Here is a 24,501-nt window from a genome sequence, read left to right on the forward strand (position 1 = left end):
AAGTACTCAAATTTGAAATAAAGACATAAATATTCTTAACCATGCTCCTCTTACTGTTAGTTTGCTATGAGGGAATAATGTGCAAAAAGAAAGCCCTGGACAGATGGACATTAATGCATTATTGCTCACTTTCAGCTCCCTACGTGACATAATGAATACAGTTGTTGCTAGTAGAGACACAACAGCGGTCAGAAGTTAACAAAAGTTATTTTTGTTATTTGTTAAATGATCTATTAATTGTATTTTATTAACATTTACCTCTACATAACTACTGTTTCTACATTACTATGATTTTTGGGGTAGAGTTTTATTCATGTTATTTATTAAATTACCTATTAAATTGTATTTTATTAAGGTCTACCCATACCCTAACACTCCCAGTAATGTAAAAACTGTAATTACACAGAGTATTATTCATGTTATTTATTAAATTACCTATTAAATTGTATTTTATTAAGGTCTACCCATACCCCAACACTCCCAGTAATGTAAAAACTGTAATTACACAGAGTATTATTCATGTTATTTATTAAATTACCTATTAAATTGTATTTTATTAAGGTCTACCCATACCCTAACACTCCCAGTAATGTAAAAACTGTAATTACACAGAGTATTATTCATGTTATTTATTAAATTACCTATTAAATTGTATTTTATTAAGGTCTACCCATACCCCAACACTCCCAGTAATGTAAAAACTGTAATTACATAGAGTATTATTCATGTTATTTATTAAATTACCTATTAAATTGTATTTTATTAAGATTTACCCATACCCCAACACTCCCAGTAATGTAAAAACTGTAATTACACAGAGTATTATTCATGTTATTTATTAAATTACCTATTAAATTGTATTTTATTAACGTCTTCTCCAACCCAAGCATCAACCTCCCCCTCTCCCTCGGGTAAAATTCCGCTAGTCCTGGCTCCATAGAGCACATTTGAATTGAGCCCACTGTTAGAATGACAAACTTTACAACAGAAAAAAGTTTTTTAAAAGAACGATTTTGATTCATATAGCTAATATTACCCTTCATGACAACTATGAGGGGGATGATTTTTTTTTCAACTCATGCGTTTCTTTTATATTAGGTTATGTTAAGTTTGCATAATTAGGAGTGTGGCCACTTGAGTGACAGCTAGGCCTCGCTGTTCGCCGTCACTTCACCTTAGCTGACTCCGGCAGATTAGCTGCTGATGAGGGCATATTCATCATATTTTTTGTTGTTTAATGTGGCTTTACACAGTCAGTTGCCTTTTGGATTTATTTCTTACAACTATCAGATGATATTGGATCCTGTATGCACTTAATTGTGCTCACAAACCATTCACGTGGCCTTCATTTTCCAGGTGAGAGAAATTATATACTTATATATCTCTATAAATGCATTGGTCTTATTTAAGATTATTTATCATTTATAAATGTTCTTTAGACCTGTAATGCACTCCAGAATCTGACAGATTGATTAGCTGTAGACTCTAGAACAGTCATTTGAAACGTTGTCTTACACTGTTATGCTGGATTTAGTCAATAGTCTTGCATTTACAAACAAAGACTATATTTGAAGTGTTTGGAAGTAACACCATCATAAGAACAATACTTAGTGGCTCAATGTATTACAACAGTGTTTTTAAAAGTCTAAACACTTTATTGATATAGTGTACAACCAAGCACGTGGTCAAAACACAAATGAGTCGCAGGTAATGAAGTATTAAGCGTTTCTCCCATAGGAAAGCCTTTCTAAGCAGAATGCCAACATGCGTCTGTAGCTCTGCTCAAGCGCTGCCTTTTTGCCCTTATTTGGTATCTCTCGGTTGGTGCCATGACACGAGAACAAAATGGCGACGGTTGGCCACACCTACTGGTGGCTTCTTTTGGGTTCTTTATAAAGGTCAAAAAGTCACGGATACTACGTCCATATCTTTCACAGTCTATGCCCCTACTCCAACACTCACAGTTATGTTATAACTGTAATTACGCATTAGTAAGAGTTATTAATTAGAGTATTATAAATTAGAGTTAATTAAAGTATTATTCATATTATTTATTAAATTACCTATTAAATTGCATGTGGGGGTGGAAATTGCTTGGTGATTTCCAGAAATCTAATACATTTTATTAAACCATTATAATTACCATATTTTATAAATAACCTACTGAAGATAAAAATAGTAGTTTATAGTTACAGCTTTTCATTTTTTTTTCCTCGATAGCGACCCTTGAGGTGATTACTTTCGATTAAAGACACATCAATAGCGTCAGATGCAGCAGATTGATTTTATGGCACCAGGTTAAACTTTCTGGCACATTTATAGCACTCCTATATGGTAAAAAAATAAATAAAGAAAGACTAGACTTGGGCCTATTGGTGTGCGTGTGCCGTTGCATGCAAGGTGTCTATATTTATAACCCCCTCAGAGGTTATAGGGGGTCGCGAGTCACTGGTATTGTTTTTTGGGGGTCGCAGGCTGAAAAGTTTGGGAACACCAGATCTCACAAATGGACCCAACTTGTTTTAAAGCACATAACAAACCAAAACTCTGAATGGCAGCCTGCAGGTGTTGTTATGTGGGTTTAATGGGACTTTCAGCAGGTAATTTAAAGCATAAGAACACAGTGAGTGAGTTCAAAACCAATCAGTACACTGTGAAGAGTCAAACACGCTCACTTCTGCCTTTCAGCTCAAACAGCTGTATGACATTACCAGGTACAAAAATGATTACAGTCTGCCTATATTTTTATTACATTTTTTGAATAACATGCATATCATTATAGTTATCGTCCTTGGTCTGAACAGGCCTTATGTTTCCATACCCACCGCATACATAACACATAACAGGGTCTGCAAAGCAGAAACCTTGAGCGATGGAAAATAATGGTCTTCGACAAGTCATCTTTACCCCTGCTGCTAACATTTGGAAAGCTTTAAATGTTGAACAAGCCAGTGGACACACCTGAATGTCAGCCGTTAAAGTGAGGCAGGACAGTTCATCATTTGAGCAGCGTCTCCTGAGAGTCATCAGCCACAATGATTACCGAGCATAAAACAGTCAGGGAACACGCGTCCGTTTTAAAGGGCCAAGTGCATTGAATAGTGTGAGCATTACAACACCATCACACTTACATCATTCCCTTTCCTCGAGATGCCCATAGAAAATGCTGGTCTGTAGTGATTGTCTTTAATTAGGGTGCTTGGTGCTACTTTCAATTTTGCAACTTCACTTAAATATTTAAATAATGTATGTGATGCTTTATAACGCTTTATAGAGGTTTATTGCTTGTAGTAATCAAGAGGCAAAGGTATTATCTCTAAAGAAGTAGAAAACAAAGTCCTTCATTCATTCATTCCTTCATTTTACTTAATTCGACTTAGTCCCTTTATTTATTAGAGGTCGCCACAGCGAAATGAACCACCAACTTACCCAGCATATGTTTTACACAGCGTATGCCCTTCCAGCTGCAACCCAGCACCGAGAAACATCCAATCACACTCATTCACACATATACACTATGGCCAATTTAGTTTATTCAATTTATCTATACCTATGTATTTGGACTGTGGAAGAAACCAGAGCTGGAGGAAACCCATGCCAACTCCAATAAAGACCAAATAAAAGTTATTTGAAATTTGGACCTTTATAGAATAAAATCCCAAATAATATAATCCCATTTTACTCACATACCCATACCAAACCAATCTCAAAACTCCACAGACAATTTTAAATTGTCTTAATTTAATTAATAGCTGGCATAGATCAGAATATATTTATACACAAATATAACGTATAGTGTCATATTACAGTATAGTATGATAGTATGTTTGTCTAATTATTTATTTATCTATTTATCCATTTATTTATGTATTTATTTATATATTTGTGTTTTTGATAAGTAAATAACATAACACAAAATAAGTAACAAGATAATACTTATTATCTTATATATTTAGAAATCTTACTTACTTGTACTTTATTATTAATTACTAAACACTTAATATATAGTAAACAACAAAAAACACTGAACAATCCCATTAACAATTCACCGAATAAAAAAATAGCATAGTACAGTATTATATAGTATATTAGAGTATGATATGTTCGTTTGTCTGTCTATTTATTTATGTATCCATTTATTTATTTATTTATTTATTTATTTATTTAATTTTTTTTTATTTTATTTTATCTATTTATCTATTTATGTATTTATTTATTTATTTACTTGTCTGTTTCACAAGCAAATAATATAACAAAAAATAAGTAACAAGTTACTACTTATTTAAACATATACTGTATTACAATTTAAAAAAAAATCTTTCTTACCTGTACTTAATTATTAATTAAACACCTAATATAAAGTAAACAACAACAACACTGAACAATCCCATTAACAATTCATTAACTAAAAAATATATATATAATAATGAATAAAAAAATATTGAACTAAATAATGAATAACTGATGATATTATAGATTCATGTGGTTATATAAATAATGCGAGCATTTTAATCAGCATTTTTGTTATTATATCAAAAATTAATTTTACTGTACTGTTGTTTATTATATTATATTATATTATATTATATATTACTAAATAAATACAATAACTAGGTCTCTAAGAGTTATTTAAAAACACTTTAAAACAATCAAATTAAGTTATTTAAAATGTTTATCATTTATCCGTTTAATATTACTACTACTACTACTACTACTACTACTACTACTACTAATAATAATAATAATAATAATAATACTCATTATAATGTGACAGAAATAAAAAAAAAAAAAAAAACTGTTGTTGTTATTGTACAATGATGTATTTGTTCCCTGGACACTTCAGTGGAAAAATAAAGTAAAGAAGAAAAAAAATTAAGTTTGACAACATACTAATGCTTTTCCCCAGCACAAGAAATGTGTTGGTCTCCGGCGTGTTCTTTTCTTCCTCTCAGCGAATGCACCTACACTACAGCTCTTTCCCATCCTAACATCTTCTCCTCCCTCTCTCTATAGCCATGTGTCTCCGCATACAGCCAGATGCTTTTCTATGTCACACCGATGGGTGATGAACGTGTTCCTGGTGCTGATCTGGGAAAACTGGTGCACAGATCACATCTCTCGGCCGTCTCACACTGCGCTGCTCTGGTTCTGGACGTCCCTTGGCAGCTGGTTTACAGCAGGACGGGGTCTGTGCAAGCTGGCAGAGCACCTGTGCAGGGCAGCCTGGGCGATGCTTGGCACAGCATGTTGAGATATCTCTGCTCACGTGTCAATGTGCGTCTTTCTGCTTCCATTAATTCTTAGCACTGTTCTCTCGACGGGGTTCCACCAAATCCTTTCAAGGAAAGTCTGTTCACTCGGCTGCCATATTTGACATACAGTTAAAGTCAGAATTATTAGTCCTACTGAATTATTAGCCCCCCTGTATACATTTTCCCCAATTTCTGTTCAATGGAATGAAGATTTTTTTTCTAAAACATAATAGTTTTAATAACTCATTTCTAAGAACACATTTATTTTATCTTAGATTTGATGACAGTACAGAATATTTTACTAGATATTTTTCAAGATACTAGTATTCAGCTTAAAGTGCAGTTTACTTTAAATTATAATTAGGTTAGTTAGGCAAGTCATTGTATAAAGACGGTTTGTTCTGTAGACAATCGAAAAATATTGCTTAATATTGACCTTAAAATGTTTTCGTTTTTTTAAATTACGCTGCTTTTTTTCCAGACGAATCTTTCTCCAGAAGGAAAAAACATTATAGGAAATACTGTTAAAGATAACTTGCACTTGAAACCCTCTATATGCCATGAATTTTTGTTTTAGGTGGAAAGCTCGTTTATTCAGGGCAACATCATGCTATTTGTCACAATCGGCAGCAATCTAATCCTGGCAGATCGCTGGTAAACGCGCAGATGGCTAACAGACTACAAACTGGATGGTATATGGACTACAAGTTCCAGCCATGCACCTCTCACATGCACCTGTTCCTCATTCCGTTGATTTCACACATGAACTCTCATGAACTGATAAGATGTACTATTTTTACAGCACACAAACACACAGACTTTGCTGAGTCTTTTTATTGTCATGGTAAACATTACGATGCATTTTCCCTGCCTTGCCTTTCAGTGTTAGACCTTTGCTTTGTTGTTTTGTTTGTTTACTTTGACTGCTGTCTGCCTGTACCGACCATTCGCCTGATATTTGACTACGACTCTTGATTTCCTGTGTACAGCTGTTGGCCCCTGTGTTGACCACTGCTTGCCTGACCATCTCTGTTTAATAAACCTGCGTTTGTATCCGCACTTCCTTTGTCAGATTCCACTTCACATTACACTATCAGGGCACTAAAACACCAAAGTTTTTGTTTGTATTTTATTATCTGTGAATCAAGGAACACACAAGCAATAGACACATTAGAAACGCTTTAATTTAACAACTAATGTCAACAAGTTACATTTCATCAAATACCATCCATAAAAGGTGTTTTGTGTGTTACTGTGGGATGCCGATTGAATTGGCGGATTTTACTTTTTTTTTTATTTTTATTCTTGTCACCAGCTATCTATTCCATACAGATCGCTGGAGGACTACAATCCTGTCTTGATATGAACTACAACTCCCTTCAGGCACCACACACACACACACACCTGTCATGATTCTCCATTGATTACACACATACAGCTGGGAGCTACTCAAGACTGATTACATGGACCATAAAAACAGCACACACACTCACAGACATTTCTGAGTCTTGTTCACAGTATTGTAGCATTACGGAGCGCTATCCTATCTAGTCATTCCCTGTGTTAGATCTTGCCTGGTTTGTCGTTGTTGAAACTTTGCCACCTGTACTGACTACTTACCTGTTTTTTGACTACAATATTAGATTTCCCGTACGCTACTGTTTGTTCCTGTATTAGACCATTGCCTGCAAGACCATTATTTGTTAATAAAACCTGCACATGGATCCTCAACTTGTCCAGCACATCTGTGTTAAAATTATACACTGTAAAACCTCTGAAAGCAGTTGTTGGTAGATACAAAGTAGAGGTTGGTGTTACATTATGTCACTTGGCTTTAGGTGAACCTTTGCATCCTGGTACTCTGTATCTACCTTTCTTTCTAAATCCTATTTCACATCCGCAAGCGTATGATTCACCCTGCTTTAACTGAGCTCTTGGAATTTCCACTTTATATGATCCTAAAGACCTGAGTGATCTGTTGGTTTGTATTCAGTCAGCATATCTTTATTGTATTGAGGTCCTAGGCCATTTAGTGATTTATAGACAAGTAGTAATACTTGAGAATCTATTCTCATTGTAACTGGGAGCCAGTGTAAAGACCTGAGGACAGGTGTGATGTGCTCTGATTTTCTGCTTCTGGTCAGAATCCTGGCCCCAGCGTTCTGGATGAGCTGCAACTGTCTGACTGTCTTTTTGGGAAGGCCGTGAGGAGGCCGCTACAGTAATCCACCCTACTGCTGATAAAAGCATGAACAAGATTCTCTAAGTCTTCACTGGAAACAAAGCATCTGATTCTTGCAATGTTTTTGAGATGATAGTATGCTGATTTACTAACTGCTTTGACATGACTATTGAAACTCAGATCTTACTCCAGTCACCAAGATTCTTGACCAGCATTGTCAGTGCGAGCCGTAAGTGTCACTAAAGCAGCAGTGCTGCGATAGTTTCGGTGCTGGATCTATTTTTGCCGCGCTGCTCACACACAAATAAAGTGACAGTGCATTGATAATGACCAATTACACATTGAATGGCAGTAAAAGCAATTTTACCCAATAAATGCATCAATAATATTCACAGATTTATATATAGTCAATCAAATAAACTAAAACGATTCAAAACTGTAACAAATATTTATTTAGGCCTGAACTACAAAACCAAATGTTAAACAATTGTAGTATCAGTTTTGCTTAAGTTACACACTAGTGTTGCAGGAGAGGGAAAATAGAAGTGGCCCCTTTAAGACTGCTATTTATGGGAGTTGTAATCCATAGCAAAGTGTATTGTGGGTAGTGTAGTTCGACATGCATGCTGAATGATGTGAGCTCGCTGTGTGCTGTGCAGTTGAAGCAGAGGAAGAAAGTTTTATTCAGCTTTGTTTTATATTCACTTAAGTTACTCCACACGGTGAACCTGACAACATGCAAATAAGTAACAGAAGGCCATGCGTTGATTACTTTTGTCTATCTCATCCTTTGCATGAGCATGAATTAACAAGCAGTTACTCTGCCGCTGGACATCGCTGAAGTGAAGAAAGTAAAACTAGTTTGATCAGGTATAAATATCATTATAACTATATAGTATAAATATTATTATAACTAGGCCTACAACATCCTGACAATCAAAAACAAAATAACAAGATGTCACAGGTGATTGTCTTCTGAGTGCACCAGACTTGAATGACACTCCTCATAGAGCTCAAAAAAGCATACAATATTGTTTGATCTGTATAATTTGTCAAATAAAGACTTGCAGGTTAAGGAAACAGCATAGGAGGAAGTTGCTACGGGTCTTGGTGCAGATGAAAAGTAAAAAAAAAAAAAGTGTATTTGTATATATGTAGAAAGAGAGAGACAGGTAACTAGATAGAATTGACAGAGATAGATTGATCTGTGCAGCAGCTATCGAAGAGCCACAGCCATATCACCCTGCAGCCCATGACCGGTTACTCACTAGAGCTAAGCAGGGCTGAGAGACCACTAGGGAACACTGGGTTGCTGTTGGAAGTGGTGTTAGTGAGGCCAGCAGGGGGCGCTCAACCTGTGGTCTATGTGAGTCCTAATGCCCCAGTAAAAGTGAAGGGGACACTACACTGTCAGTGGGCGCCGTCTTTCGGATAAGACGTTAAACCGAGGTCCTGACTCTCTGTGGTCATTAAAAATCCCATGGCACTTCTAGTGAAAGAGCAGGGGTGTAACCCCGGTGTCCTGGCCAAAGTCCCTCTATCGGCCCATACGATCATGGCCTCCCAATCATCCCCTTCCACCGAATTGGCTCTATCACTGTCTCTCCACTCCACCAATAGCTGGTGTGTGGTGAGCGCACTGGCGCTGTTGCCCAGTGGCTGCCGTCGCATCATCCAAGTGGATGCTGCACACTGGTGGTGGTGTGGAGAGACCCCCACTCATGATTGTGAAGCGCTTTGGGTGTATGGCCATACACAATAAATGGGCTATATAAATACACATTACATTAAGTTGCAGACACAGTCAGGGTGAAAGGCAAACTCCTGCACGCTGCTTTTGCCCTCTATACAAGCTGCTTTCAATTGCGGTGTGAAACAGGCATAACCATGACCATCAAGTGGGCTGTATCTAGACACACATCAGGGACCATGCAGCACACAGATGTTAACTTAGTAAATTAATTCATTTAATAGTTGATAAGGCTTAAAGCTAAACTGTGCAGAGCTGTGGCTCCATCACTACTACTAAGTCACTAATGATTTTACAGTATGCGCAACTGATTAATACAATGTATGACGTTAGCCTCATTAATAGCGGAAGCTCCGGGAATAAAAGCTTCTCAGGAAAACATCTTACTAAACTCTTTGCTTACCACAGAAGATGATGACGAACAAGAAAACTAGCTCTCTTTGTGTTATTATAAAACATTATACAGTATATTATTTTAGCAATGTCGCATTCATCTGTCTACCAGTACAACTTGCATTCGTCTGCAGCAGGAAGTCATTGATTTTATCCTGTGACTAAGCTAGGCTGATCATATATATCAAAGGACTTTTCGCCATTAAAAATAACCCAAGTGGAGTGTCTCAGTAAAGTCTTTGGTGTTGGATTTATCCAGCTTTATCAGTTCCAGCCTGCCAGACGTACTAACATGTTCTTCCGCACAGCAGTGGTGTAAAAAGACTCTGACATGCTTTATCACTCACATAGATAATGTTGTGAAAAAGAAAGAAAGAAATATACCACACATTTGTTCACATTCCCTCACTTAAAGAGCAAATGGCAGTTTTATCAGGCCTCTGTGCTAAGCGGAGCCAGGTTGTTACATCCTTACCCTGATATTAAAGCCCACCAATGTCATTTGTACTCTGCAGTAAAGTTCTGCATTCCCGTGGCTGTCCCGCGGGCGCCGCAGGACCCGACCAGATTTCTGCGGCGCGGGAATAAATTTCCGAATAAATCGCGGGAGCGGTCGGTAACGGGTTTAATTTGGGACGGGAGCGGGCTGTCTAGCAATATCAGGGATATTGCTATGCGAATGAGAGAGAGAGAGAGAGAGAGAGAGAGAGAGAGAGAGAGAGAGAGCTTTCCCATAGCAAAATACACTCGGGCCAGTTCCGGCTAGATTCTCGCCTGCCGGAGACTTACCACTCGGCCCGGCCGAATCAATCGGGCCAGATGCGGCGGCCTTAAGCAAGCCGACGCTGCCGCATCCGCGCCGGAAATGGCCCGAGAGTAATGTGCGCTGCGGCCCGGAACTGGCGCGACTCAGTATTTATATACCTTTATATAAAACCTTTTGGTATTACATTGGTACTTAATACATGGTATAACAACCCTTTGAGTTGATATAACAGCAAACGCCTGTGTGTCTGCTTGGTGCTTGTGTGTGTGTTAGTGCGGGCGCGCGCGTATGAGAGAGAGGTTTGTCTGTGTGTGTGCTTGGTGCTGTGTGTGTGTTTATACTGACAGCTTGGCTGTCTGGACTGTATAGCTGGGTGATTTTCGGTTTTTTTCTCCCCCGCTCTTTAGCGGGATCGGGCGCGGCGGGCAGAAAACGGGGCGGGTCGGGCAGGGGGACAACAAATTCTTAATATAAGCGGGAGCAGTCGGGTTTGGGCTAAAACCTGGCGGGTGCGGGTGGGAGCGGGATTCAAAATTTAGTCCCGCGCAGATCTCTACTCTGCAGCATTGGTCTCAAAAGTGATAAGGATGTTTAAAATTAAATTAAAGATGCAATATATGTAGGATTTACCCCTATAGGGGTTAGGCTAGGTATTGAGGTCCAAATTCAAAATACTGGAGAAGTTTTTTTTTTATTCATGCTGCCCCTCCCCCAAACCACTCAACACAAACTCAAGTTGCCAGATTGATGACAAAAACATGAGCGAGCAAGCCTGATGGTAGAGCCTTACATTGTAAGCTAATGCAGTGTATGTTTGTAATATATGACTTATATACTTTTTAAAAACCACTTGTTATTTTTATAACTCTAAATCTGCATCTCATTTTGTAGGCTGCTGCTGTCCTCCAGATATTGCGATTTTTAAGATCCTTAAGATTGACATGAAATATGCTGTTTCCACCAAGAAAACCATAGGTTATCTAAATATAATTGGATAACCGGGCAGTGGGCTGGTTATAGAGACCAAAACAAAAATTCTGACAAGAAATACACTTTTTTTCTAAAGGAGAATATCTTAAGTACTGTTTTGCAGATAAACAAATATGTTCACTTTGTATGTTTCCTAAATGTCTGCAAACATACTATGGTATTTTGAATAAATCGAATTGAATAAACTAAATTGGTTGTAGTGTATGTGTGTGAATAAGTGTGTATGGATGTTTCCCAGTACTGGGTTGCAGCTAAAAAGGCATCCGCCGTGTTAAACATATGCTGGATAAGTTGGCGGCTCATTCCGCTGTGGCGACCCCTGAAATATAAGCTAAAGGAAAATTAATGAATGAAGTCACTAATGTGACACACACCAGTTCTCAATCCAACAGAGCTCCTTTGGGATATGCTGGAGCAGGACATTTGCAGCTGCAGTCATGGAACCAACATTCAAAAAAATCCATACCCGTAATAAATAATAATATATACATACATGAATATTCTATTTTATCTGCTACCTCACTCGTGTTCATATCAGTGTCTCCCTCTCACCATCAGCATCTCACAATGAATGCGTCAAGGCTTAAACAAAGCTTAACTCCCGCAGTCATGTGCTAGGCCTTTGTTGCTAGGTTTTTAGACACCCTAGTAACCTACAAACCTAATAACACACAAAGTAACAATCTATAATGACAAACACAAAACGAAACGTACAATTTCTTGTAATTCTGCAGTAATATTTCATGAAAGTCCACCCAAAACTCAAAATGTGTCATTTGTTCACCCTTTACTTGTTCTAAAACTGTACTTTGTCTTTCCGTTGAACAGAAAAGATTAGACTTTGAAGAAAGCTGGAAGCCTATGACCATTGACTTCCATAGCATTTGTTTTCCCCCACAATTGAAGTCAGTGGTTACGTGTTTTCAGATGTCTTCAATAGAGTTCTACAGAATAAAGAAGTGTACATAATTGAATAAGATTTTGGGTGAACTGACCCTTAAAGAGACATGTCCGTGCCCTCTTGGCCACTCCTTAAGGTAATGCCAGGCTAAAGTTGTCTTCTTTTAATATGGCTGTAAGAGGATAATGGTATCCACTGAGGTCGAAATCAATTATCTTGGAGCAACCGGCTCTCAGCTGAACAATAGCATCTGTTTTTTTCCCCCCTTCAGTAGATACAGTGGCTCTAAAGAACTCTTAAGAACCTGAGTAAATGAAGGACAGTATTTCTGAAGATTAAAATGCACCTTAATACGAACACAAAAATGCTATATAATTTTCCTCTTATAGTCACATGCAAATTTTACACGTTTGTTCATTTATTTATTTATTTTATAAATAATACATTTGCCATGAGATAACCATACCAATGAGGGATTTTCATGATTTTCATTTTTGATTGGCGATTTCCATGAGAGAAGATTAAAGATGCAGAATATTGTGACCTTTCTATTTTTTAAACTGTTTAGAAACAGCAAAACGGCAGCATAAACTACAAAGACAATGATCACCTCAGCTGCTGATTATGTGCTTTATTTAGTGTTAAATGCTACCGATGTGAGTTTGAACACCATTTTACATGACAAGTATTTACATACTTCTGAAAGCAGCATCAGATTATTTACCTGAGATCTTAAACATAAAATAACTAGCATAAGGTTTGGTGCAGACAGCCAAATTTCAGAATTTAATGACTTTGATCTTATTGTTATTGTACTCTTAATGGCTGAAAAAAAGACTTTGGAGTGGCCTAGTCAAAGTGCTGCCCTGACTGTAATTGAGGTGCTGTGGCGTGCAGAGAGCACAATTTAAGAGGTTAAAGACTTCAACAATATTTTTACTTAACTCTGAATGGCTGAAGTAAAAAAAAATAAAAAATAAAAAAAACTTTGGAATGTCCTAGTCAAAGTCCTGACCTGAATATAATTGAGATGCGTGTTTGAACACAATTTTACATAAAAAATATTGCCATATAACTGAAAGCAGCAGCAGATCTTTTACCTGAGATCTTGAATATGAAATAACTAGCAGACAGTTTGGTGCAGACAGTCTATTTTTTTTTACTTTAATTACTTCAATCTTATTATCATTGTACTCTAAATTGCTAAAGTAAAAAAGACCATAAAGTGGCATAATCAAAGTCCTGATCTGAATCTAATTGAGATGTGAGTTTGAAGACTATTTTACATGAAAAGTATTGCCATACAACTGAAAGCAGCATGACTTTGATATTATTGTACTCTGAATGGCTGAAGTAAAATAAATAAATAAAAATAATAATAAAATAAAACCTTTGGAATGCCTTATTATTTAATGACTTTGATCTTATTGTTCTTGTACTCTGAATGGCTGAAAAAAAGATTTTGGAGTGGCCTAATCAAAGTCCTGACCTGAATCTAATTGAGATAATGCGGTGTGCAGAAAGCCAAATTTAAGAGGTTGAGGACTTCAATCTTATTGTCATCGTACTCTGAATGGCTAAAGTAAAAAAAAAAAAAGAAGACTTTGGAGTGGCCTAATCAAAGTCCTGGCCTGAATCTAATTGGGATGCTGTGGCATGCAGACAGCCAAATTTGAGACTTTATTTGTACACAAACTGTCTACACATTTGCACATTATCCAATACTTACTGAAATTAACATACAAACTGAAAAGTCTACTTCTAAATGGCTAAATAAAAACAAAATTAGGACTTTAAAGTGGCCTAGTCAAAGTCCTGACCTAAATCCAATTAAAATCCTGTGGCATGACCTTAAAAAGGTGGTTCATGCTCGAAAATCATTCAGTGTGGCTCAATTACAACAATTCTGAAAAAATGAGAAGGAATCCTCCACACTTTTTATACACATTTTTTTATTTAGCTTTTCATTTTTGTATGTTAACCCAAGTAAATAAAGAAAAAATAATAATGTAATTGCAGATTCTGTGAAGCCTAATTATATCTTATCTAAGCCTTTAGAGATTAGACTAAATATCAGATTCAGAACTTGGGATGCAATTTGTAATGGTGGATTTTGGATTAGCATGCAAACTCGTACTGTATTTCTGAGGAAACTATAAAAAAGTGAGCTTATATTCATCCTTATGACAGGATTTGCATGACTTTTAAATGGTTATCGTCACGAACATATAAAGAATTAATAATGCAAAGCAATGACGTTAACAGATTGTAACTCTGGTCTAACACTAGTATACTGTTTGTGAAGCACTTGGAAGATTTAACAGAGTTGGGCAAAAAGCACGTATGCAAGGATGCCGTCTGAATCCAGAGTTGCTTGTGACTCAACTAAACCTGTCAAAACAGTGAAGATCAAAGACGCACTAAACCATCTCCAAAGTTGTGCATCCTAACAAAGCTGCGCAGCGAACTCTGTTCTCCAATTCCCCGCTCATAACAAAAACATGATCTTCATAACTCAAAAATTTAGATTTTGTTTGTGCATCCCCAGCCGCTTGAGTTGTGACTGCAAGGCTACATTTCTGAAACATTAGTAAACTGCAACATTTGTCTTTATGTGGAATGAAATAGGAACGGAAAAAAACATCCTCCACTTCTGGCCTGCAGAGTGAAGTATGGAAGATACTAAATAGCCTTGACCCCCAGAGGCTGTTTTACATTTTGCTGGTTCTCATTTGGCTCGGTACTCAAATGTCACACATATGCAAGAAAAAAAAAAAAAAAAAAAGTCTCTCAAATCTAAGCCAAGAGAAAGTGTTATGTGGGAAATCCCAGGAAAACAAATCAGGTTGGAGATTAGCATAAATCTAGAGCTTTTTAAGTGCAAAACTAGGAGCTTCAGCTATTTTAGTGACCTACTCCAACTTCTGTAACACTGTATTATATAGTGCTCAGCATACATGAGCATACCGCTTACATATTGGTCTATATAATGCATTAGTCAGTACCAAAGCCAAGACTGAAGGTAATCTTACGACTTCAGATCACAGTCCAAAAATTTGTACACCCCAATAGATCTGTTAGGGAAGAATATTAAATTTTAATGAAGAGGAAAAATCAAGAGAGCCATAAACAAATATTAAATGTACTAACTGTATACATATCCTAATTTTGTATACATTTTTTTCTTTGCAACATCTTGTTTGGATTTAAATGTATTATTATTTTATTCCTGAAGATGTTAAGTGACCAAACTCTTATTTTAATGAACTGTTTTTTTTTTTTTAATGCATCAACACATATTGTCTATATTAACTGGGAAATAGTTCACAAATATTCATTTATACGGGGGTTGTGCAGTGCCCTGTAACTTTCATTACATAACATTGCATAATGATTAACATATCATTACGTCAACTATCTTCAAATAGCTTCAAGAATAAAGAATGAAGCACTTGTGAATATTTACTAATAAACTATAAATACTACAGATATTAATGAACATAATGCAACCCTTAAAAGGTTATGGAGGTACAATGCACGTTTATGGGGCTCGTCCGGGATATTATTATGTTCTCTATTGTTATGTCAAGTATTACCATAATAATATATGCTCGTCCTCTACTATTATGTTAAGTATTAGGTAATAAAATTTGTCATTTCATGTCTTATTAACTTATTTGCGTATGTATTAGAGTATGGCTTTTTATAGTAACTGTAGGTCTACATGCCACAGCATGTCAATTGGATTCAGGTCAGGACTTTGACTAGGCCACTCCAAACTCTTGTTGTTTTTCTTTATTCATTCAGAAGTGGACTTTTCAGTTTTTATATCAATTTCAGTAATATTATTAGAAAATATGCAAATGTGGAGACCATTTACATACTATAAGATTAATAACTCTCAAGTTATACACTTCGTTTTAAACAGATAATTAATTAATGTTGTAAAAATGTATTATTACAGAATACTATACTACTATAGAAGCATAATAACTCATTGTTTGTATTAAAAGTTGTTATACTGTAGTGATACGTATTTCCTAATTAGTCCAGTGTTTGTATATTTTTTAAAAGAACAGCAATCTGCTTTGTTTTAAACAAATAATTCATACACGTAAATCATGTTTAAGTAATAAAAAATATGCACACACCCCTTAAAAATGCAAATGTGCCATATATATAATTAAATTTGCATTAGTAGTAGACTATTATACTACTATAGAAGCATAAAGATTCATTGTTTGTATTAAAACTTGTTATACTCCACAAAAATTATACTTTTTTATTAGTTTAGTGTTTGTATATATATATATATATATATATATATATATATATATATATATATATATATATATATATGAAAAAAATCCTAAATCTGCTTTGTTTTAAAAAAATAATTAATAAATGATGAAAAAATCAAGTGCTAGTAATAAAAATCTGCACACAGCACTAAAAAATGCAAATGTGCCATATACAAAAATATACACTTTGCATTAGTAGGAGTAATAATAGTAGTACAGTAGTGTATACAATAATATTAAAGTTTATTAGACTGCTAAAGAGGTATATTATTCATCGTTTGTATTAAACCTGTTATACTCTATTAAAATGATCCGTATTTCTTAATTTCTTTAATTTAGTGTTACGTATTTTCTTTTATTAAAAGTAGGCCAGTATGTGGATAACACAATTTTGCAGCAATTCATAATTTAAGACTTTGTACAATCTCTTAATACATTTTAGTATGATTCGCTCACACCTTGCTTTTAATGCATAGTAGCACTGACACTTTTCTCTGTTTTAATGTTTTGATGTGTTTTATTGATATTTTAGATTTGTTTTTGTATTGTTTGCTCTCTAGTTGTGTTGTATAATTAGTTTTTATTGGTGCAAAGTACTTTGGTCAACCTTGCTTGTAGTAAGATGCTATTTAAACAAAGGTTGATTGATCCCCAATGAGGGTTGAGTTTAGGGGTGGGGTTTGTGGGCACACCTCCTTTTTAAAAAAATCATACGTTTTCATACCAACAAAATAACTCAAATATACGAATTAGCCACTTTTCTGTCAATGCGTTTTCACAGAGTTTTTAAGTTAGAACAAGTTTTTGAAATGAGTACAAAAAAACCTTTTGTTGTTTGATAAGCACAATCTGTGACATCACAACTCATTTTGATTGACTGATGCTTTGCTAAACACAACTTTGGAGGCCTTTTATGTCATTGTGACAGAGACTGACTATAATTCTAATCAATTATAATAAATCTGTATGTTGAAATATTGATGGATTTGGAATGACAAGACAAAACACTGACAAAAGCAATGACAAGTTCCCACCCGCTCATAGCATGCACAAATCAAATGCCGGAGCATTTACGTCACCGAAATATACAACAGCTGTGAAGTTGCACAGTGCTGGAGGCAAAAAAATATAATAAACTAGACTTATAGAACTATTTTCCAGCAACCACACTGGCTGACCTATGCCGATGGCAGTCTCTCATCCTCCAAACCATGAAAACAAAAGTCTCCAAGAGCTGTTTACCTCAACACAGTCACTTCAGATCAGACAGAGCCTCTGTAACCCAGAACCAAAAAAAGATTTCACCTCAAAAATTGCATAATAGCTTCAGATGCCTCTCAGACTGCAAATGTTACATAATGCGTAAAACAACTGTGTGGTGAAATAAGCCATTCATAACTGTTTGAAAAAAACAGGGCAGGTTAGGAAATACGCATCCAGGGTTTGCATTGACCAGTCGATTGGCACATTTCTGTTCAAAAAGCTCCAAGAATGAAGAATGAAGCTCTTGTGCATATTTACTAATGGACTTGATTAATGATTTACATTGTTTGTTAACAATGTAGGTATGGAGGCGCTATATGTTTTTGCGGGCTCGTCTGGGATGCTTTTCTAGTATTAATTCGAAGCTAATCAAATTTGTCATCTTTTGCCTTATTAATTCATCAAGGTATTATATTTGAACATGGCTTTATATAAATAAATAAAAATTGAGTGTGCGTTGACCAGTCGATTGGCACATTTCTCAACAGATTTCCAAATGCAACAGCAAATATTAGAATTACACAATTACACTGCAGATCTTGATGGTCAATTCCGATTTTATGACTGTATCAAATTTTATTGATGACCTGCTTACATCATCTCTTCAAAAGTGACTCTTATCTGATCGTCTGCATTTACACAGCACACGGCAAAGGCGCAATGACCAGAAAAAAAAAAAAAAAAGTGCGGGCGCTGACTACCAGCTGATAATTAAAGAGTGCTCTTTTCTCTATTCCTGTATGTAATCTGTTCGCAGCTTTTGACAAGCTGTTTTACTATAGTTTATGACAGAAAGGTTCTCATTTGTCCATCTTCTTTTGATTTATAGGCTTTTTAAACCTTTAGGTATCTTAATGTAATGCCCATGGCGTGATTTATGTTTGTGATGTAGCTATATAATAGTTTTTTCTTAGTTTATACTGGTTATGTGGCGGACATGACGTTCTCTTGCTCTCGTTAACATGCTCAAATACCTGTGCTATATGACAATATAAAAGCTGTTTAACTCCTCGTGTATGAGATTTAGGGTTTGGGACTCTGCTGAAGTCTGTTCTGAAATGAAAGTGTCAGACTTGACGTCATTCGCTGTGGTTTTTAATGACGCACGACTCTCATTGACAGGTAAAAATCCGATTTACCTGCTTACACTGCAGACACGAGAACACAGATCCGATTCATATCACATAAAATTCCACATATAAACAAGGCCTGAATCTGATTTGAGTAAGTCCGTGTGATTTGTTCCTGCTTACACGTACATGGGCCATATCTGATCTGTGCAACATGGGAGAAAAAAAAAAAAAAACAATCTAAATTAAGTCACTTGAACAGTGCAGTGTAAATGCGGCCTTTGAGAAAAATGCCTAAATGTTTAAATACACCAAAATATATTGTCTATATTCACTGAGATGGTTCAAAAATATTAATTTACAATGGGGTAATGCTGTGCACTGTGCCTTTCTTTACATAACATTGCATAATGATCACATTTCATTAAATCATATCTTCAAATAACAACAAGAATGAAGATGAAGTACTTGTGAATATTTACTAATGAACTATAAATACTATAAATAACATTGAACAATGTAAGTCTTTAGAGGTTATGGGGCACTGCAAATTTGGGGGCTCGTCCGGGATATTCTTCTAGTATTACTTTAAAGATAATAAAATTTGTCATTTCCCATTTAACAAATCACCATATCATTCATATTTAACGTATCATTAATTCATTCTTGTAGCTATTTTAAGAAAATATGAGAAGGAAGCACTTGTAAATATTTACTAATAAACTTAAACGATGAATAACAATGTATGTTAATAATGTATGAAGTGTTACACATTTTTGGGGGCTTGTCCAAGATCTAAAATAATACTAGAGGAAGAGCTAATTAAATTTGTCATCTCCTGCCTTACTAATTTATCTGGGTTTTATATTTGAACATCTTTTTATTAGTAACTGTCAATATAAATAAATAAATAAATAAATAAATAAATAAATAAATAAATAAATAATTGAGTTTGTGTAAACCAGTCGATTGACACTTTTCCGGACAGATATCTAAATGCTAGAGCACACCAAAACATGTTGTCTCCATTCCCTGAGATACCGTTCAAAAATATTAATTTACAATGGGGTTATGCTGTGCACTGTAATTTTCATTACATAACATTGCATAAAGATAATCATTAAGTAATCAAATAGCTACAAGAATGAAGAATAAAACGCTTGTGGATATTTACTAATAAACTGAAAATACTACAAATAATAATAAACAACGTAAGACTTTAGAGCTTATCGGGCACGCCGCATTTTGGGGGCTCGTCCGGGATATTCTTCTAGCATTATTTTAGAGTTAATAAAATTTTTCATCTCCTGCTTTACTAATTTATCTGGGTATTAAATAGTCTTTATAGTAGTTGTTAATTAAAAAATTAATAAATAAATTAAGTTTGTTGACCAGTTGAATGGCACAGTTCTGGACAGCATTAATTTACAATTGGGTTATGCTGTGCACTGTAAGTTTTCAAACATAACATTGCATTAACAAATCATTAAATCGTCTATCTTCAAATAGCAACAAGATTGAAGAATAAAGCGCTTGGGAATATTTACTAATAAACTATAAATACCACAAATAATAATGAACATAATGTAACTCTTTAGAGGTTGTGGGGCACTGCACATGTTTGGGGGCTCGTCTGGGATATTCTTCTAGTATAATTTTAGAGTTAATAAAACTTCACATTTAACAAATCATTTAATTCACATTTAGCATATCATTAGGTCATCTATCTTCAAATAGCTACAAGAATGAAGCACTTGTAAATATTTACTAATGAACTTGAACAATAACTAACAATGTATGTTAACGTAATGTAGGTTAGGAGATGCTACACATTTTTGGGGGCTCGTCCGGGATCCCCCTCTAGTATTATTATACCGCTTGCAGTATCTATTATTGAATAAAAAGCCTGCAAATATAATTAAACAATAAAATGATGTATGATCTGCTCTTTTAAACAGATTTTTTAACTACTTAAAATCTACAAAAACTGTTAACTTATTTGAGATTGTTTGCATTGACCAGTCAATTTGCATATTTCAGGACGGATAACCAAATACTTCAGTAAATGCCAGAGACAAATGCACAAATTCTAGTGTACAACGGATGTCAGTGATGAAGTGGTTTTGGGAAGGACTGTTGCTGCTGAGATGGGCTTATTTCCCCTATAAACCTATAAATGGCCTGGCGGGTTGTCATTAGAAGAGATGGATGTGGGGAAGAAGGTGGTCTGGTGCCAAGCCATGATCCACACTGGCGGGAACCACCAAAGCTAGCTGGCACTGGGGCTGAAGTAACATAATCAATCATGTTATGTAAATCTGTTGATCTGCGTGGAATACGTTGACGCATCGCACGGTTTATATTCATCTCATTACATTCCCTCTATCATGATCCAAACATACAGTTGAAGTCAAAATTATTCACACTGCTTTATTATTTGCCAAATATTTCCCAAATGATGTTTAACAGAGCAAGCAATGTTTTACAGTATTTGCTATATTTTTTTCTTTTGGCAAAGATAAAAGAAATAAGTTATTAAAACTAGGCCATTACCCTTAGAAATTAGTTAAATAAATATCCTTTCCTAATAATTCTGATTTCAACTGTATAATAAACATGCTAAATTGTCTTTCTTAGTCATAGATACAGTAATAGTGATAATTATACTTGCTGATGTGCCATTTCATTGTCTGTCCAGCTATGGTAAAATAATGTTAAATGTTAAAGTGCATTTGGAAAGTATTCATAGTGCTTCATGTTTTCCACATTTGTTTATGTTACAGCCTTATTCCAAAACGGATTTAATTATTTTATTTCCTCAAAATTCTACATACAATACCCCATAATGACAATGTGAAAAAAATATTTTTTGAAATTGTTGTAAATTTATTAAAAAAAAAAAAACCTGAAAAGTCACATGTGCATAAGTATCAGGTACATTCTGTTTCCACTGATCATTCTTGAGATGTTTCAGCAGCTTAATTAGTGTTTACCTGTGGTAAATTCAGTTCAGTTGAAAAGGCAAACACCCGTCTATATAAGGTTCCAGGGTTGACAGTGCATGTCAAAGCACAAACCAAGAATGAAGACAAAAAATAGACCACCAAGACAGGATTGTCTCGTGGCACAAGGCTGGTGAAGGTTACAGAAAAATACCACCAGAATATCAATAGAGTGACTTTACAACAACTTGGTGAATGTCCTTGAGTGGCCCAGCCAGAGCCCAGACCTAAATCCTATTGAACATCTCTGGAGAGATCTGAAAATGGCTGTACACAGTTGCTTCCCATCCAACCTGATAGAGCTTGAGAAGTACTGCAAAGAGGAATGGGCAAAAATTCCCAAAGCCAGGTGTAGCAAGCTTGTGGCATCATATTCAAAAAGACTTGAGGCTGTAATTGCTGCTAGAGGTGCATCAACAAAGTATTGTGCAAAGGCTGTGAATACTTATGTACATGTGGTTTTTCAGCTTCTTAAAATTTGTATAAATTTGCAACAATTAAAAAAAAAATCACATTGTTATTATGGGGTATTGTGTGTAGAATTTTGAGTAAATAAATTAATTTAATCCATTTTGGAATAAGGCTGTAACATAAAAAAATGTGGAAAAAGTGAATCACTATGAATACTTTACTGATGATTATGTGGTGAGTTACAATACAAGTCGTTCATTATTAAAACCACCATACTAATCTTACAGAATCTGATCGTGCATAGTATTGTACAGTACTCATAACAAAATTTAAAAGATTTTTAGACTAAAAATAAAATTGTTACTCTTGACTAGATAGCGTTTGCAGTGCAAGCAAAAAAATAATAATAATAATTAATAAAGATATTTGTTTATTTGCTTGTCTGTTTAAGACATGTAATTAAATTGAATTTTATTTGAGTTCAATTCAGTTTTTTTGGCGTTTTAAATTAAACATAAATATAATATTTGAGTTCTAAAAATTACAATCATATCTGAGCACTATTACCAGAATCTCTCTATATTTTCTGTTGATTGTACATACAGTATGTATAAATGAAACAATAATGACTTGAATGTATTAATAAAAGCATTCACATCCTACTGCATTTGAATAAAGGCGCACAAAATCTGGAATGTCTCTTTTACTGCCGAGAATTTCAGCTAAATGGAATAAATGACTTTTCAAATGGCAGGAAACAAATCAACCTGTAAACTCAAGGACGATTTCACTTAACTCTTGTCTCAGCACTTTCTGCAAATGGCTGGAGTTATGATACCGAAAAGTCTTTTTTATTGAGAAAAAAAAAGGAACAATTTCATCAAGAGCCTCTCGCCTTTATTTTTTTCCTCCTGTGGCATGGAAGACTATTACACGTTAATCATTATTACATTAGCACCTCATTATGGCCCTGGCCCTCTTCTTTGCACACTAATTATTGGAAGTGAAAACCCTGGTGTTGATCAAGTGCATGCTGGAGGTTACCGCACTGGTCGGAGGATAGATTAGCTGTCAGACCTGGATGGAGTTGGTGGCTTAATAGGTGACCAAGCCAAACCTGGTTTAGCTTCCCGCTGTGGTTCCACAATAGCGGAGAAAACAAAGGTTGAATTGGTATGGAATTTTAGGGGCTCACCCGGGATTTTCCTCTAGTATTATTTCAGAGCTGATCAAATATATCATGTCCTGCCTTACTAATTTATCTTGGTATTTATGCTACACATTTATGCAATGCACTGTAACTTTCGTTACATAACATTGCACAATGATTATAATATTAAGCCATCTTCAAACAGCTACAAGAACAAAGAATAAAGAGCTAGTGAATATTTACTATTAAACTTGAATATTAATTAATTTAATTTAACTTTACGTTAACAATGTAGGCTAGGAGGCGCAACACATTTTTGGGGGCCCGTCCGGGATATTCCTCTAGTATTATTTCAGAGCTAATCAAATTTGTCATCTCCTGCCTCACTAATTTATCTGGGTATTATATTTGAACATGGCTTTTTATAGTAGCTGTTTTTAGTGATGGTTGAGTAGATTGCCACAATGATTGGATGATAGGTTAATGTTCAAAACTGGAAATTGGAGGCTCAATAAACCCGATTAAAATGATTTAATCCCAAATTCTAATAATATAATAATAAGTATCCAACATACAAACTGCAAGCTTTTTATGTTATTTTGGTTAAATAAGGTTATATATCTGGTCATGATATGACTGGTGGGAAACAGCAGAGTCAAATTTGCATCAATGTGTGTCTGTGTACACTTGGATGGGTTAAATGCAGAGTAGAGGTTTTGATTATGGCAAACCAAACTTGACCATGCCACTTTATTTTAAATCAATTCAAAGTGAAAGTGTTCTTTTTAAAAATACCGTTAACAAACTTGCGCCTCTTGTTTAACCAGTTAAACTCTGCTGTTATTTTGGGATTTCCGCCTGGATTTTGCCTACCGAAATTTAAAAGCTTCCCAAATCCACAAGCTGAGGTGTAAATGCAAAAGTTTGGTATCATTTTGAAGAAAACCCTTTGAATTTTCATAAAACACTATTGAAAGGGTTCAAAATACTGTATATGCTGTCTGTGTTATAATAAACACCTTAAAAAAAAAAAGAGGCGTTTTATGTATTTTTTTTTATAAACTCAAATT

The 24,501-nt window shown here is 35.2% G+C and overlaps 1 protein-coding gene across 49 annotated transcripts in view; it reads right to left on the bottom strand.

Moving 5' to 3' along the window:
• Positions 1–24,501, bottom strand: part of pcdh15b (protocadherin-related 15b) — a 506,664-nt gene that overhangs the window by 280,635 nt on the left and 201,528 nt on the right.

Source organism: Danio rerio, chromosome 12, assembly GCF_049306965.1.
Source record: "Danio rerio strain Tuebingen ecotype United States chromosome 12, GRCz12tu, whole genome shotgun sequence".
Classification (NCBI taxonomy): Eukaryota; Metazoa; Chordata; class Actinopteri; order Cypriniformes; family Danionidae; genus Danio; species Danio rerio.